Genomic DNA, 14448 nt, shown 5'->3' on the forward strand with positions numbered 1-14448 from the left:
CTGGGCCCAGGGCAAAGCTTCAGATGCCCAGGATGCCCTGTGTTGCCTCTCCACATCTCTTCTCCGTCTCCTCTGCCATTTTTGAGCAGCTGCTTGTGTTCAGGCTCTCCTCAGCCCTCCTTTTGACCAGTGCTTCTTAGATTTTAATGAGCTGCCGATCACTGGGGGATCCTGTTCAAATACAGATTCTGATTCTGTAGGTCCGGGACGACCAGTTTCCACATTTCTAACAAGCTCCAGGTGGTGCCAAAGCTGCTGGTAACCTACCACGCTCTGGGCAGCAATGCACTTAGTCTTCTGGTGAGAGTCCTAGAATCCAGATGTTTTCTTTTTTAATCCAATTTTCAGGTTAGCATTCTTAAACTTTGATACTGTTCTTCCTGCTAAAATATTATGGCTTATGTAATTGAATAGTAAATAAAATCTCTTCACAACAAAACCTCAACCTGTGCTGTTGCCTTAACTCCTACAATCCCCAGCCTGCATTTAACCTAATTTATCTAAGTAGCCTACATGTAGGCTGGCGGGGTGCTTTCAGGATATGTTTTTCACTTTCTGCCCTCATGCCTTGCTCAGGCTTTATGATTGCCTTAAAATGCCATCCTCCTTCTTTTATTTCTGTTACTCAAAATCTTGACACAAATACCACTCGGTCCAAAAACAAACATTTGTTTCCTTGAACGTCATCCCCTCCTTTAAATATTCATGGTGCTTTGCTTACTTTCTTTATGATGATTCACATTCTTCTCTGTAATTCCTTTTTTTTTTTTTTTTCCTCTCTATAATTTCTATTTAGGCATCTGCTGCGCCTCTCCCATCAGACCCAGGGCTTCTTGAGGAGATGCTTCAAAACAGGAAAGGACTGTTTAAAACAAATGAATGGAAGCGCTCTGTCACTAATTATCTAAACTCGTACAGGCTGAAAATATGAAACAAATTTAAAAAAGGCTTAGATAGCTTCATACTGCATCGCGCCGTTGGCCATTACTGAGGGTGACTAGGACTTTTGGGACATAACCTCCCGCCTCTTATTCATTTATTCTGCATCTCTGAGTGCTGTCTCTGGGCAGGACCAAGGAATAAGGCCAGCACCGTGCAAGTCGTGGTATCTGGTGGGAGCAACTGTAGGCGCCAGGCAGTTGCTTAGGCCCTTGTCTGAGGCAGGGTCCTGGGCGGAAGGAACAGTCAGTCTGCTTCATGACATAATTGTCACATTCTGAAAACCTACGACTCTGGACATAGTATACTTACTAAACTAACAAATCCATGAGGATTTGTAGAAATGTGCTTTCAGTGTAATGTCATCTCTGCTTTTGATGGCCTCCTCTCCAGCACTGATAGCTGCCACCTGTGCTTTCACCATTCGCTTTAGCGCCTCTGTCTGAGCCCGACACACTTATCTTTACCGTCTCAAGGGAAGGCAGGGAGTTTCTCACGGACTTAAGCCCTTCTGTTCACTCATGGGTCACTCTCCTAAGAAAGAGTTAATCTCATGGACATATCCATGACCTATGTGAGGAAGATCAGAAAGTATTGTCATGCTGTTCTTTTTTTAAAATTTTTTTTATTGGAGTTCAATTTGCCAACATATAACACCCAGTGCTCGTCCCACCAAGTGCCCCCCTTAGTGCCCATCACCCAGTCACCCCCACCCCCCGCCCACCTCCCTGTCCACTACCCCTTGTTCGTTTCCCGGAGTTAGGTGTCTCTCATGTTTTGTCACCCTCACTCATATTTTCACTCATTTTCTCTCCTTACCCTTTATTCCCTTTCACTAATTCTTATATTCCCCAAATGAATGCATGCTGTTCTTAAAGCTTATTGATGAGGCTAAGTGGAGACTAGTTATTTTGGAACTTCTGCCGCTCCTGAGAAATCAGATTGTTAAAAAGCTTAAATATGTAATCCCCAACCAATCCTCCTTATATCCTGAGAATTAGAGAATTTTAGAGCTTGAAAGTACTATAGAGATAAACCACCCTCTTCCCTCGGAGTTTCCTCAGTGAGGAAACTGAGGTGCATGATCACACATTAGCTTCATGGCCAAGTAAGGCTTTACACTTAAGTCTTCTGAGACTAAGAAAAATGATATTTGTATCTATATCTCTTTTATATCTGTGCCTATACCTGTATCTATACCTACCTACCTACCTACCATCTATCTCCTCTGTAATGTGTCAGGTACTGTGTGTTGGTGCCTTAGATGACTTATCACATTTAATTTTAACAGTTTAATCCCAGTTCCAAAAGTTAGGTGTCCTTCCAACTCTACTGAGAAATCCGAGTTTCAGAGAGGTAAAGTAACTTGTCTAAGAGCAAGCGTGCGGATGCTGCCCCGTGTCCTCAAGCCCCTTCCCAAGGGAAGACTTTACCTGGTGGCTAACAACAAGGGGCCCTGGCATGGGTGACACGAGAGGGAGAAAAAGGAAACAGTTGTTATCCTTGAATGATAAGGATATCCTTATTCCACCTTTTGGGTTTCTCTCTCTCTCTCTCTCTCTTTCCTGGTCACTGAATGTCATTGCTCAGTGTTTGTGGACTTCGTGCCAAGAGGCTTCCCCAACCCTCATGCCTCCTGGCTCTCATCCACTCTCTGAGATGGTATCTATTCCCGGAGCTTCCATGGTTCCCTTGCCTCGCGTATTCGTTATGCTACCCTTCAAGCCCCTGGAGTCGTTCATCAACATTGTCTGCTACGCCTGCCCCACCAGTGCTCAACCCAGTGTTCAAAACGTGGAATTCATTTCCCTCTCTTTGCCTTCCTTTTGGAATTCCCGTTTTCTTTTTACCTGTAACATCTTTCTTCAGTATCTTATACCTACCCCTCAATGTCCTTTCACAGACGAGTCCTACCTTCTCCAAGAAGTCTTCTCCTACCTCATTCACTTATTAAAGAGGCATTTAGTGAGCAGCTGCAATGACGGGACCAGGAGAGAGAACAAGACAGATGCAGTCTGTGTCCTCACTGAGCTTCTAATCTGTAAATAAGTGCTTGCAATGACTGCTCTAGGGAAAGCCCAGGCAGGGACAACCTAATATACTGTCAAGTCTTCTGCATTGCTCCCATCCAGAAAGAGTTTGTCGACTATCAAGTTGAATTTTTTTTCAAGTGTGACAAAAGGTCTCGTAGCAGTATCTGTTCCTAGGCCATTTGCCTCTGGGTCCTGTGAGCACCGCTGCCGGGACTCCGGGTCTTCCAGGACTGGGACACCTCGTGGGTGCTTGATATCCGAGCGGTCAGCGCCAGGTGGGAAAAATTCTTGGAGCAGTTCTGCACGGATGTAAGCATATCCTGGATCAAGCAGCTGCCTCTTCGGGGGCTTACTGGGTGGTACTGGCAGGAATTCCAATTCTCTGGAGCTTGAATGAAATACACATGGCACACTTTAATGTGAATTCAGCTAAAAGCTGGCTGGAGAACAAATGACAGCCAAATAGCTGGCGCTGCCGTGGTTGTGAGTCTTCCCTTTGAAGAATGTGTCAGTACTGTTCTTCCCTCCAAAATCACCAGGTTATAGACCTAATGAGGGTTTTCAGTGGTTTGGGGATAGATAGTAGAACATAATAGGAAACATTTTAGAACAGCTCTTATTTCTGGTCTTAATCTTAAGCTGATTTTGGTATCTGGCTAAGCTTCTTAGATTGTTTCAGTATCTCCGTCTGAGAGGTGAGATGTACTCGTATGCTCTACTGTATGCCAGGCACACACGCCCTAGCACCCTCCCGATGCACACTTGCACATCTTGCACACGTGCAGGCATAGTGCTCTCAGGCAATCAAGGCCCATCAAGGGGCCTTCCTATTTGTGGTTTATTTTCGGCTTTTAAGTTCCATTAAGTACCATCTGAGAGTGACTATTTCATAACGGCCCACACTTGATAAAACCAGCTCAGGATTAGTTCATATGCCCAAGACAAACACGTGCAAAACAACAACAAAGACAACAGATGGTGTCAGGAGCGAACCAAAATTATTTTGGAAAGAAGTTCCAAATAGCAGCAAAAATAAAACAACTTTGTTTCAAAAAAAAAAAAGTCAAATTTAAAAATTCAAGAAATAATTTAATTTTAGAATTATAAATTAGGAAACTGTAGGAACATTCTTAACATTTGGTATGTTTTGTACCATAATTTTTGTTCCCTTAACATGCACTTTTTGAATGAGCTAGGAAATATTTTGTGCACAGATATCCTCTACCTCTTTCTATTGTATAAATGTTAAATCAGCAGTCCAAAAATACCCTGATACTTTAGCAAACCACATGAAAAAGTCTAATTTCCAAAATCTTTTAGTAGTTTGATTTCTCTTGATGTTATGTCCCCAAAACATCCTGGTATTTAAGGTTCCATGTTATAGATGGCAAAATGATTTGCCTATTCGTCAGTTTACATGGTGAGTGTAAATAATTGTAATTATTTAAATGACATGGCATGAGATGATTTCTAGCTTTCTTTCTTTCTTTCTTTCTTTCTTTCTTTCTTTCTTTCTTTATTTATTTATTTATTTATTTTTAATGGCCACCAAAATCTAATTAGGGTCTGCCAAAAGAAAAGGAGTACTTGCTTTTAAGCATGGTTTCTTTTCAGCTGATTTTATTTAAGATTTGGGGGCCATATTGTTCTACCTCAGAAGAACAGGAGCCCTCACAGAAACCCGAAACAGTGCCCAAGAAAGGCCTAAAATTTGCAGTTTATTGAGGGCTTTTTGCTTCTTCACAGATCTACAGATACTCAAGGAGCAGCGTCATGGAGAAAAGCCACCACGCAAACATATAAAGTGCAGATCCATGGCCCCAATTTTGAAGGCTACAATGTTCAGTTGTGCAACATTAAACTGAAATCTTATTCAGTTTTCAGCATTAGCTAGAGAACAAGTAAAGGTTAAGAGACTGTAGAAATGCCATCCAATTTGCCAACTTCAAAAACCTGGCTTAATGCTGGAATTTGGAATAAAAGAGGAAGGTGATAGTGAGGAAGTATGAGTCAGAAGAGCTGAAATCTCAGTGAAATTTCCCTTGGCTACTCCAAAAGAGGCTGTCATTAGTAGCCAAGAATTCAAACTTTGTTAAGGACATCTCATGTGGGATTTGGAATGAAGCTCCAGGGAAGGATCGAGAACCACCCATGTACTAAGGACATTTACTCTGGCCTGGCTGTGGGGTTGGTGATGGGAAGAGACTCCTACTGCTATGATGCCCTTCACCAGCTTCTCAGAGAGGCCCAAGTAGGCTGCCTGCTGGATGGGGGGGTGGGGGGGTGGGAAAGTCAAATCACCAAGGGTGTGGACAGTCCTCTATCAAGAAAACATCACTAGGCAGAGTGATTCTGTGTACCAGGCCCTCTCAGTCACAGGCACGAGGCACATGATGCCACATGATGCTAAGGAAGCTTCTGAACAGTTAAAGACCTGTCCGTGGTCATGTGCGGGTAACTTGGAATCAAAGCTTGTCCGATACCTGGTTCTAAAGGTCATCTTAATAACCACTGTGCTCTACTCCTGGTCTCTGTCATTTGCCATTCCCAGTGCCCTGGTGCTCAGAACTCATCCCATGAACCTGGTTCTTTATAGCACAACCCAGGCGTTTAGTGGAAGTCTTCACTGTTACTCTTCTTTTTCCTCTCCCAAGCCCATTTCTTTTCAAAGACTTTGTATCTTATAGGCAAGGGGAAATGAGAGAGAGAGAGTGAGTTAGAGTGAAGAGGAAAATACACCAGCTTATCATAACAGCAAAACTTTGGCTAACATACGGGAGCACAGAGAAAAAGAGGCAGATGTTTTCTAATCCCTTAACCATAAATCATGTTGGGACACCCTTCTTTTTTCTTTGTTTGCTTCGGCTAACTACATCTATGTGATCGGCTTTATTACAATGCTTCAGTGTTGTTTATAAGTAGATGGAAAATGTTTTATTATTGGTTTCTAATTTGTTACTGAGTTTCATTTTCAACAGATTTATGAATCACATTCAGGAGGCACCCCACTTTCTGTAATGTTGCCTTCTTGGATCTTATTAGAGACTTTTAAAATTTATCCTTAGCTTTTTTCTGTTCTCTCCTTGGATACCAATGTTTTTCCCAACATCTTGCCTTCATTTTCTTCTCTGTACACTCTACTACTGCAGAAGCACACATTCATCTGGATGGAAAAATATAGAGATTTCAAGGTTAATCTTACAATAAATCAAGTCTGGGCTCCCTTGAATTTACATGCAAAATGGATCATCTTCTCTTGGTAAGCTTCTCCTAACCCTTTTAAAACAGTGCTTTTTATTTTTATTTTATTTTATTTTATTTTATTTTATTTTATTTTATTTTATTATTTTATTTTATTTTATTTTATTTTATTTTTTAAAAGATGCTATTTACTTGAGAGAGAGAGAGAGAGAGCTAGAGCGAGCACAAGCAGCAGGGAGGGAGAGAGGGAGGGGGAGAATCAGACTCCCTAGTAAGCAGGGAACCTGACATGGGTCTCGGTCCCAGGACCCCGGGATCAAGACCTGAGCCAAATGCAGATCCTTAACTGACTGAACCACCCAGGCACCCCAAAACACACTGCTTTTCAATGGCAAAGGGCCAGAATATTAACATGCCCATATTTGCAAGCCTTCAATCGAAGGGTATTTTACTTCATTCTCAAGATTGTTTTCTCCACTTGCTTAAATTACTCCAAATCATATAGTTGATATAAAGGACTAGAAAAAAAGAAATAAGGCATTTTTTAAAAAAAGTTAGTAACTTCAAATAGTAAAATTGAATTGATTGCTTTAACAAAATTTTTAATTATGTACAGTTAACATACAGTATGATAATAGTTTCAGGTATCCAATGTAGTGATTCAACAACTCTGTACATGACTCAGTGCTCAACAGGATGAGTGGACTCTTAATCCTCTTTACCTATTTCATCCAGCCCCCCACCTACGTCCCCTCTGGTAATCATTAGTTTTTTATTGTTTAGAGCCTGATTTTTGGGTTGTCTCTTTTTCCATTGCTTTTTTTTTCCCTTAAATTTCACATATGAGTGAAAGCATATAGTATTTGTCTTTCTCTGACTTATTTCACTTAGCAGTATATTGTGTGTAGAATATTACTACGCCATAAAAAGAACTAAATCTTGCCATTTGCAATGGTATGATGGATGTAGGGAGTATACTGCTAAATGAAATATATATATATATATATATATATATATCCCACTTCTTTATCCATTCATTCTATTGATTGACACTTGGGCTGCTTCCATAATTTGGCTATTGTAAATAATGCTACAACAAAAATAGGGATGCATATATCTTTTCAAATTAGTGTTTTTATATTCTTTGGATAAATACCTAATAGTGGAATTCCTGGGTCACATGGTAATTCTACTTAAAAAATTTTTTGAGGAACCTCCATACTGTTCTCCACAGTGGCTGTACCAGTTTGCTTTCCCACCAACAGTGCATGATGGTTCCTATTTCTCCGCATCCTCATCAATACTTGTTTCTTGAATTTTTGATTTAAGCCATTCTCACACCTGAGGGCATCTCATTGTGGTTTTGATTTGCATTTTTCTTATGATGAGGGTGTTGAGCATCCTTTCATGTATCTGTAGGCCCTCTGTATGTTTTCTTTAGAGAAATGTCTGTTCATATCCTCTTTCTACTTTCAAATTGGATCATTTGTTTTGAGTTGTGTAAGTTCTTTATATATTTTGGGTACTAACCCAACATTGGATATGTCATTTGCAAATATCTTCTCCCATTCAGAAGGTTGTCTTAGTTTTGTTGATTGTTTCCTTTGCTATGCAGAAACTTTTTATCTTGACGTCCCAATAGTTTATTTCTGCTTTTGTTTCCCTTGACTCAGGAGACGTGTCTAGAAAAATGTTGCCATGGCCAATGTTAGAGATATTACAGCCTATGCTCTCTTCTAGCATTTTAATGGTTTTAGGTCTACATTTAATCTTTAATCCATTTTGAGTATATTTTGTGGATGGTGTAAGCCAGCGGTCCAGTTTCATTCTTCTGCATGCAGCTGTCCAGGTTTCCCAATACCATTTGTTGAAGAGACTTTTTCCCATTGAATATTATTTTTCTCAAATATTCATTGACTATATAATTGTGGGTTTATTTCTGGGCTTTTTATTCTATTCCATTGATCTGTGGGTCTATTTTTATACCAGTATCATACGGTTTTGATTACTATGGCTTTGTAGTATATCTTGAATTCTGGAATTGTGATGCTTCCAGCTTTGTTTTTCGTTTTCAAGATTGTTTTGGCTATTTGGAGTCTTTTGTGGTTCCACACATATTTTATCATTGTTTGTTCTACTTCTGTGGGAAAACTTGTTAGTATTTTGACAGAGATTGCATTAAATCTGTAGGTTGCTTTCAGTAGTCGTATGGACATTTTAACATTTGTTCTTCTAATCGATGAACATGTGACATCTTTTTACTTGTTTGTTTCTTCTTCAATATCTTTAATCAGGGATCCCTGGGTGGCGCAGCGGTTTAGGCGCCCGCCTTTGGCCCAGGGCGCGATCCTGGAGACCCGGGATCGAATCCCACATCGGGCTCCCGGTGCATGGAGTCTGCCTCTCCCTCTGCCTGTGTCTCTCCCTCTCTCTCTTTCTCTCTCTGTGTGGCTATCATAAATAAATAAAAATTAAAAAAAATATCTTTAATCATTGTTTTATAGTTTTCAGAGTACAGGTCTTTCACCTCCTTGGCTGAGTTTATCCCTAGGTATTTTATCGTTGTTGGTGCAATTGTAAATGGGATTGGTTTCTTAATTTCTCTTTCTGTTGTTTCATTATTAGTATATAAAAATACCACAGGTATCTTTGCCTTGTTTTTTTATCCTGAAACCTTGCTGAATTCATTTATCAATTCTAGAGTTTTGGGGTGGAGTTTTTAGGGCTTTCTGTACATACTATCGTGTTGTGTGCAAATAGTGTGAGTTTTACCTCTTACCAGTTTGGATGTCTTGTATTTCTTCTTATTATCTGGTTGTTGTGGATAGGACTTTCAATACTATGTTAAATAATAGTGGTGAGAGTAGACACCTATGTCTTGTTCTTGACCTTGGGGAAATACTCTTGGTTTTTCAACATTGAGTAGGATGTTAACCATGGGTTTTTTATATATGGCCTTTATTATGTTGAGATGTATTTACTCCAATCCCACTTTTTGAGGGTTTTTATCATGAATAGATTTTGTACTTTGTCAAGTGCTTTTTCTGCACTATTGAAATGATTATATGGTTTTTGTCCTTTTATTTTTATGATGTATCACATTGGCTTGTCAATATTGAATCATCATTGCATCCATAAATCCCACCTGGTCAGGTGGATGATTGTTTTAATATATAGTTGGATTCAGTTTGCTAATATCTATGTTCATCAAAGATATTGACTTGTATTTCTCTCTTTTTGTAGTGTCTTCATCTGATTTTGGTATCAGGGTAATCTTGGCTTTAGAATGAAAGCCTTCTTCTATTTTTTTGGAATAGTTTGTAAAGAATAGGTATTAATTCTTCCTTACATGTTTTATAGAATTCACCTGTGAAGCTTTCTGGTTCTGAACTTCTATTTGCTGGTAGTTTTGTAATTACTGATGTAATTTCATTGTTGGTAATTGATTTGTCCACACTTTGTTTATACCTGATTCAGTTTTGGGAGTTTATATATTTCTAGGACTTGATCCATTTCTTCTAGGTTACCAATTTGTTGGCATACATGTTTTCATAATACTATCTTACAATCTCTTTTTACTTCTGTGGTATCAGTTATTATTTCTCTCCTTTCAATTATGATTTTATTTATTTGAGTCCTCTTTTTTTTTTAATAGTCTGGCTAAAACATTATTGATTTTGTCAATCTTTTCAAAGAAGCAGCTCCTCGATTCATTGGCCTATTTTATTGGTTTTTTTGTTTTGTTTTTTAGTTTTTTAAAATATTATTTATATTAGAGAGAGTGAGAGACAGCATGAGTTGGGGGAGAAGGAGAGGGACTGAGCCAGCTCCCTGTGAAGAAGGGAGCTTGATGTGAGGCTCAATTCCAGGACTCTGGATCATGACCTGAGCCAAGGGCAGATGTCAACCAACTGAGTCACCCAGGCACCTTGTTTTTTAGTTTCTATTTTGTTTGCTTCAGCTTACATTTTTATTTTTCTCTTCCTTCTACGGGTTTTGGACTTTGTTCTTCTTTTTATAATTCCCGTATGTGTGAGATTAGGTTATTTATTTGGGATTTTTCTTGCTTTTTGAAGTAGATCTGTAATGCTATAAACTTCCATCTTAGAATGGCCCTTGCTGCATCCCAAAGATTTGGGACTGTTGTGTTTTCTTTTTAACGATTTTATTATTTATTTGAGAGAAAGAAAGAGAACAGGAGTGGGATGAACATAAGGGGCAGAGGCAGAGAATATCGAAGCAGACTCCTGCTAAGCACAAGCCTGATGCAGGGCTTGATCTCACGACCTATGAAATCAGGATCTGAGCAGAAACCAAGCATTGTATACAACTGATCAAGCCATCCAGGTGCCCCAGGTCTGTTGTATCTTCATTTCCACTTGTCTCCATATATTTTTTTATTTCCTCTTTGATTTTTTGGTTGACCCATTCATTGTTTAATAGCATGTTATTTAATCTCCCTGTATTTGTGTGCTTCCTAGGTTTTTTCTTGTGGTTGATTTCTAGTTTCATAGTATTGTGGTCAGAAAAGATACATGGTACCCAGAAATTGCATTAGTAGGCATTTACCCCAAAGATACAGATGTAGTGACACAAAAGGGCACCTGCACCCCAATGTTCATAGCAGCAATGTCCACAATACCCAAGCTGTGGAAGGAGCCGAGATGTGCTTTGGCAGATAGATACAAAAGATGTGTCTATATACACACACAACAGGATATTACTCAGCTATCAGAAGGGTTGAATACTTGTCATTTGCATTAGTGTGGATGGAACTGGAGGGTATTATGCTAAGTGAAAATAAGTCAATTGGAGAAAGACAATTACCATATGGTTTCAGTCATATGTGGAATATGAGAAATAGAGCAAGGGCCCATAAGAGAAGGAGGGGAAACTGAATGGGGAAAAATCAGAGAGGAAGACAAACCATGGGAAACTAAGTGTTGCTGAAGGGAAGTTTATTTGGGGGATGGGGTAACTGGGTGATGTGATGAGCACTTGGTATTATACACAACTGATGAATCATTGAAAACTACATCTGAAACTAATGATGTACTTACTATATATTGTCTAATTGAATTTAAAAGATGCATGGTATGACTTTTATCTTTTTTAATTTGTTGAGACTTGCTTTGTGGCCTAACATGTGATCTCTTTGGAGAATATTCCTCATGTGCTTGAGAAGAATGGGCATTCTACTGTTTTAGGATACAGTGTTCTGAATATATGTGTTAGGTCCATCTAGTCCAATGTGTCACTCAAAGCTACAGTTTCCTTGTTGATTTTGTTTGGATGATCTATCGATTGATGTAAATGGGGTGCTAAAGTCCCTTCTTCATATTACTGTATTACTATCAATTACTTCATTTATGGTTTTTTTTAAAGATTTTATTTATTTATTCATGAGAGACAGAGAGAGAGAGAGGCAGAGACATAGGCAGAGGGAGAAGCAGGCCCCATGCAGAGAACCGGATGTGGGACTCGATTCGGGGACCCCAGGACCATGCCCTGGGCCGAAGGCAGACACTAAACCACTGAGCCACCCAGGGATCCCAATTTATGTTTGTTATAAGCTGCTTTAGGTATTTGGGTGTTCCCATGTTGGGTGCATAAAAGTTTATAATTGTTATATCTTCTTGTTGGATTGTATCCTTTATGATTATGTAGTGTCCTTCTTTGTTCCTTGTTACCATCTTTGTCTTAAAGTCTATTTTGTCCAATATAAGCATTGGTAACCCAGCTTTCTCTTCACTTCCATTTTTAGGATAAATATTTCTCTATTCCTTCACTTTCAATCTACAAGTGTCTTTTGGTCGAAATGAGTCTCCTGTAGACAGCATACAAAAGGATTTAGCTTTTTTACCCATTTTGTCACCCTCCATCTTTTGATTGGAGTATTTAGTCCATTTACATTCACAGTAATTATTGATATGTGTGTATTTATTGTCTTTTTGTTACTTGTTTTATGGTTGTTTGGTAGTTCCTCTCTGTTTCTTTCTTCTCTTGCTGTCTTCTCCCATGATTAGTTGGGAGCAAATACTTTAGCAAAATACTTGAATTCCTTACTGTTTACTTTTTGCATATCTATTACTATTTTTAATTTGTTATTATTAATTTTATGTATAACAACTTCTGTATATGACAGTCTATAGTAAGCTGATGGTCATTTAATTTTGAACTTATTTTTTTTCTCTTCTCTCCTCCAGGGTTCGGGTATTTGATGTTATATTTTACATTCTTTTGTGTTTCTCTTGACTGATTTTTAATATCCTTTTTTTTTTTTTTTGCTTTTGTGCTTCATATTTTTCGTACTTTTACTTCTGGCTTTTGTTTTCCACTTGTAGAATCCCTTAACATTTCTTATAGGGTTTATTTAGTGGTCATGAATTCTTTTAATTATGTTTGTCTGGGAAACTCTTTCTCTCTCCTTCTATCCTGAATGAGAGCCTCGTTGCATAGAGTATTCTTGGCTACAGATTCTTCCCTTTCAGCACTTTGAATATATCATGGCTCTCTCTTCTGGTCTGCAGTTTCTGCTGAAAGATCAGCTGATTGCTTTATGAGGTTTCCCTTGTATATAACTATTTTCTCTTACTGCTTTTAAGATTCTTTTTCACAACTTTTTGCCATTTTAATTACTGTGTGTTGGTGTGGATCTCTTTGGGTTGATTTTGTTGGGTGCTCTCTGTGCCTTTTGGATCTGGTTTCTGTTTTCTTCACCAGAATAGGGAGGATTTCAACTTTTTTTCTTGAAATACTTTTTCTTCCCCCTTGTCTCTTTTTTCTCATTTTGGGATTTGTATAATGTGAATGTTTTTAGACCTGATAGTGTCTCTGAGGTCCCTAAGTCTATTTTCATTTTCTATTGTTATTTTTTCTCTTTTTCAGCTTCATTGCATTCTATTACTTAGTCCTCTAGGTCACTGATCCATTCTTCCACCTTATTCTACTACATATTCCATTTATTATATTGTTAATTTCAGTTATTGAGTCTTCATCTCTGATTCATTCATTTTTAGGTTTTCTCTTTAAGGGTCTCACTTAGGTGTCCTGCACTCTTAAGTCCAGAAAGTATCTTTACGACCATTACTTTAAATTATCTAGCAGTCATATTACTTACCTCCATTTTGTTTAGATCTCTTGCTATAACTTTGTCCTGTTCTTTTATTTGAGACGTATTCTTTTGTCTCCTCATTTTGTTTAGCTGTCTGTTTTCACATTAGGAAAGTCAGGTATGTCGGCTGCTCTTGAAAGTAGTGACCTGCAGTGCAGTGTTGCCCATTCCCCAGAACCTGGTGCTTCGGAAGTTTCTCATATGTTGTATACATCCTACTGTTATGGCTGAGCTACATTTGCCTTTAGTTGCTTACAGCAGCTTCCTTTCCCTGTTGTGGGCAGGGTTTGGATATTGTGTCATAAGTTTGCTATGGGAGGGGAATTACAGTGGCCAGGCCAAACTGCTGAGTTGGAAGGGGTGAATCTGCAGAAGTGTGCTGTGGTGGTGTACACTATTACCAAGCTGGGTAGAGAGTGTTGACACTGTGCTTATTCCTGAAGGTGTCTGTGTAACTAGACTGGGAGACAGGGAAGGGAAATGGCACCCTCCAGCAATTTTCTTCCTGAAATCTCTCAAAGATCCCTGCCCCATCCAGCACATGCTCTGAGATTAGTAAACAAATCTCTCTCCCGTATACCTTAGGCACTTTTTTTTAAAGAAACATTTTGACAGTGAGAACATGCACATGCAGAGGGAACAGCAGGCTGAGGGAGAGAGAGAAGCAGGCTCCCCTCTGAGCAGGGAGCTGGATGCTGGACTTGATCCCAGGACCCTGAGATCATGACCTGAGCTGAAGGCAGATGCTTGACTAACTGAGCCATTCAGGTGCCTCCCACCCCCAGGTATTTTTCAAACTACAGCATCTGTGGTGTATTCCTGTGGGACTATTTGTTCACTGTCTCTTTAAGGGTAGGGACTCAGATTCCTATTGCTAGCCCAGCTCTCTGAGGTGAGGCTGCTGATTTTTTAGTTTCAGGTTTTAAGCTCCACTGACTGTTAGAATTCACAAAATCTGCCCATCTGGTTTTCAAAGCCAAATGTTGTAGGGATTCCTCTTCCTTGTGCAGGTTGCCCATGCCTGGTGTGTCTGCTGTGAAGGTCTACTCCTCCCACCCCACCCCCCCACACACAGGGCACTCCTCCCACTGCAGATAGATAGTTTTGTGGGTCTATTTAGGTCCCAACAGCATCTCTACCCTTCCTACCCTCTTCGATGTG

General features: G+C 39.4%; 1 protein-coding gene across 1 annotated transcript in view; it reads right to left on the reverse strand.

Moving 5' to 3' along the window:
* Positions 1-5981: 5981 nt before the first annotated feature.
* Positions 5982-14448, reverse strand: part of SLC44A5 (solute carrier family 44 member 5) — a 337526-nt gene continuing 329059 nt past the window's right edge. Inside the window, exon 18 of the mRNA XM_072834087.1 lies at positions 5982-6135. The gene's annotated coding sequence lies outside the window, so the exon portion shown is untranslated. The remainder of the gene's footprint in view (positions 6136-14448) is intronic.

This window comes from Canis lupus, chromosome 8 (assembly GCF_048164855.1).
Source record: "Canis lupus baileyi chromosome 8, mCanLup2.hap1, whole genome shotgun sequence".
In the NCBI taxonomy this organism is placed as follows: domain Eukaryota; kingdom Metazoa; phylum Chordata; class Mammalia; order Carnivora; family Canidae; genus Canis; species Canis lupus.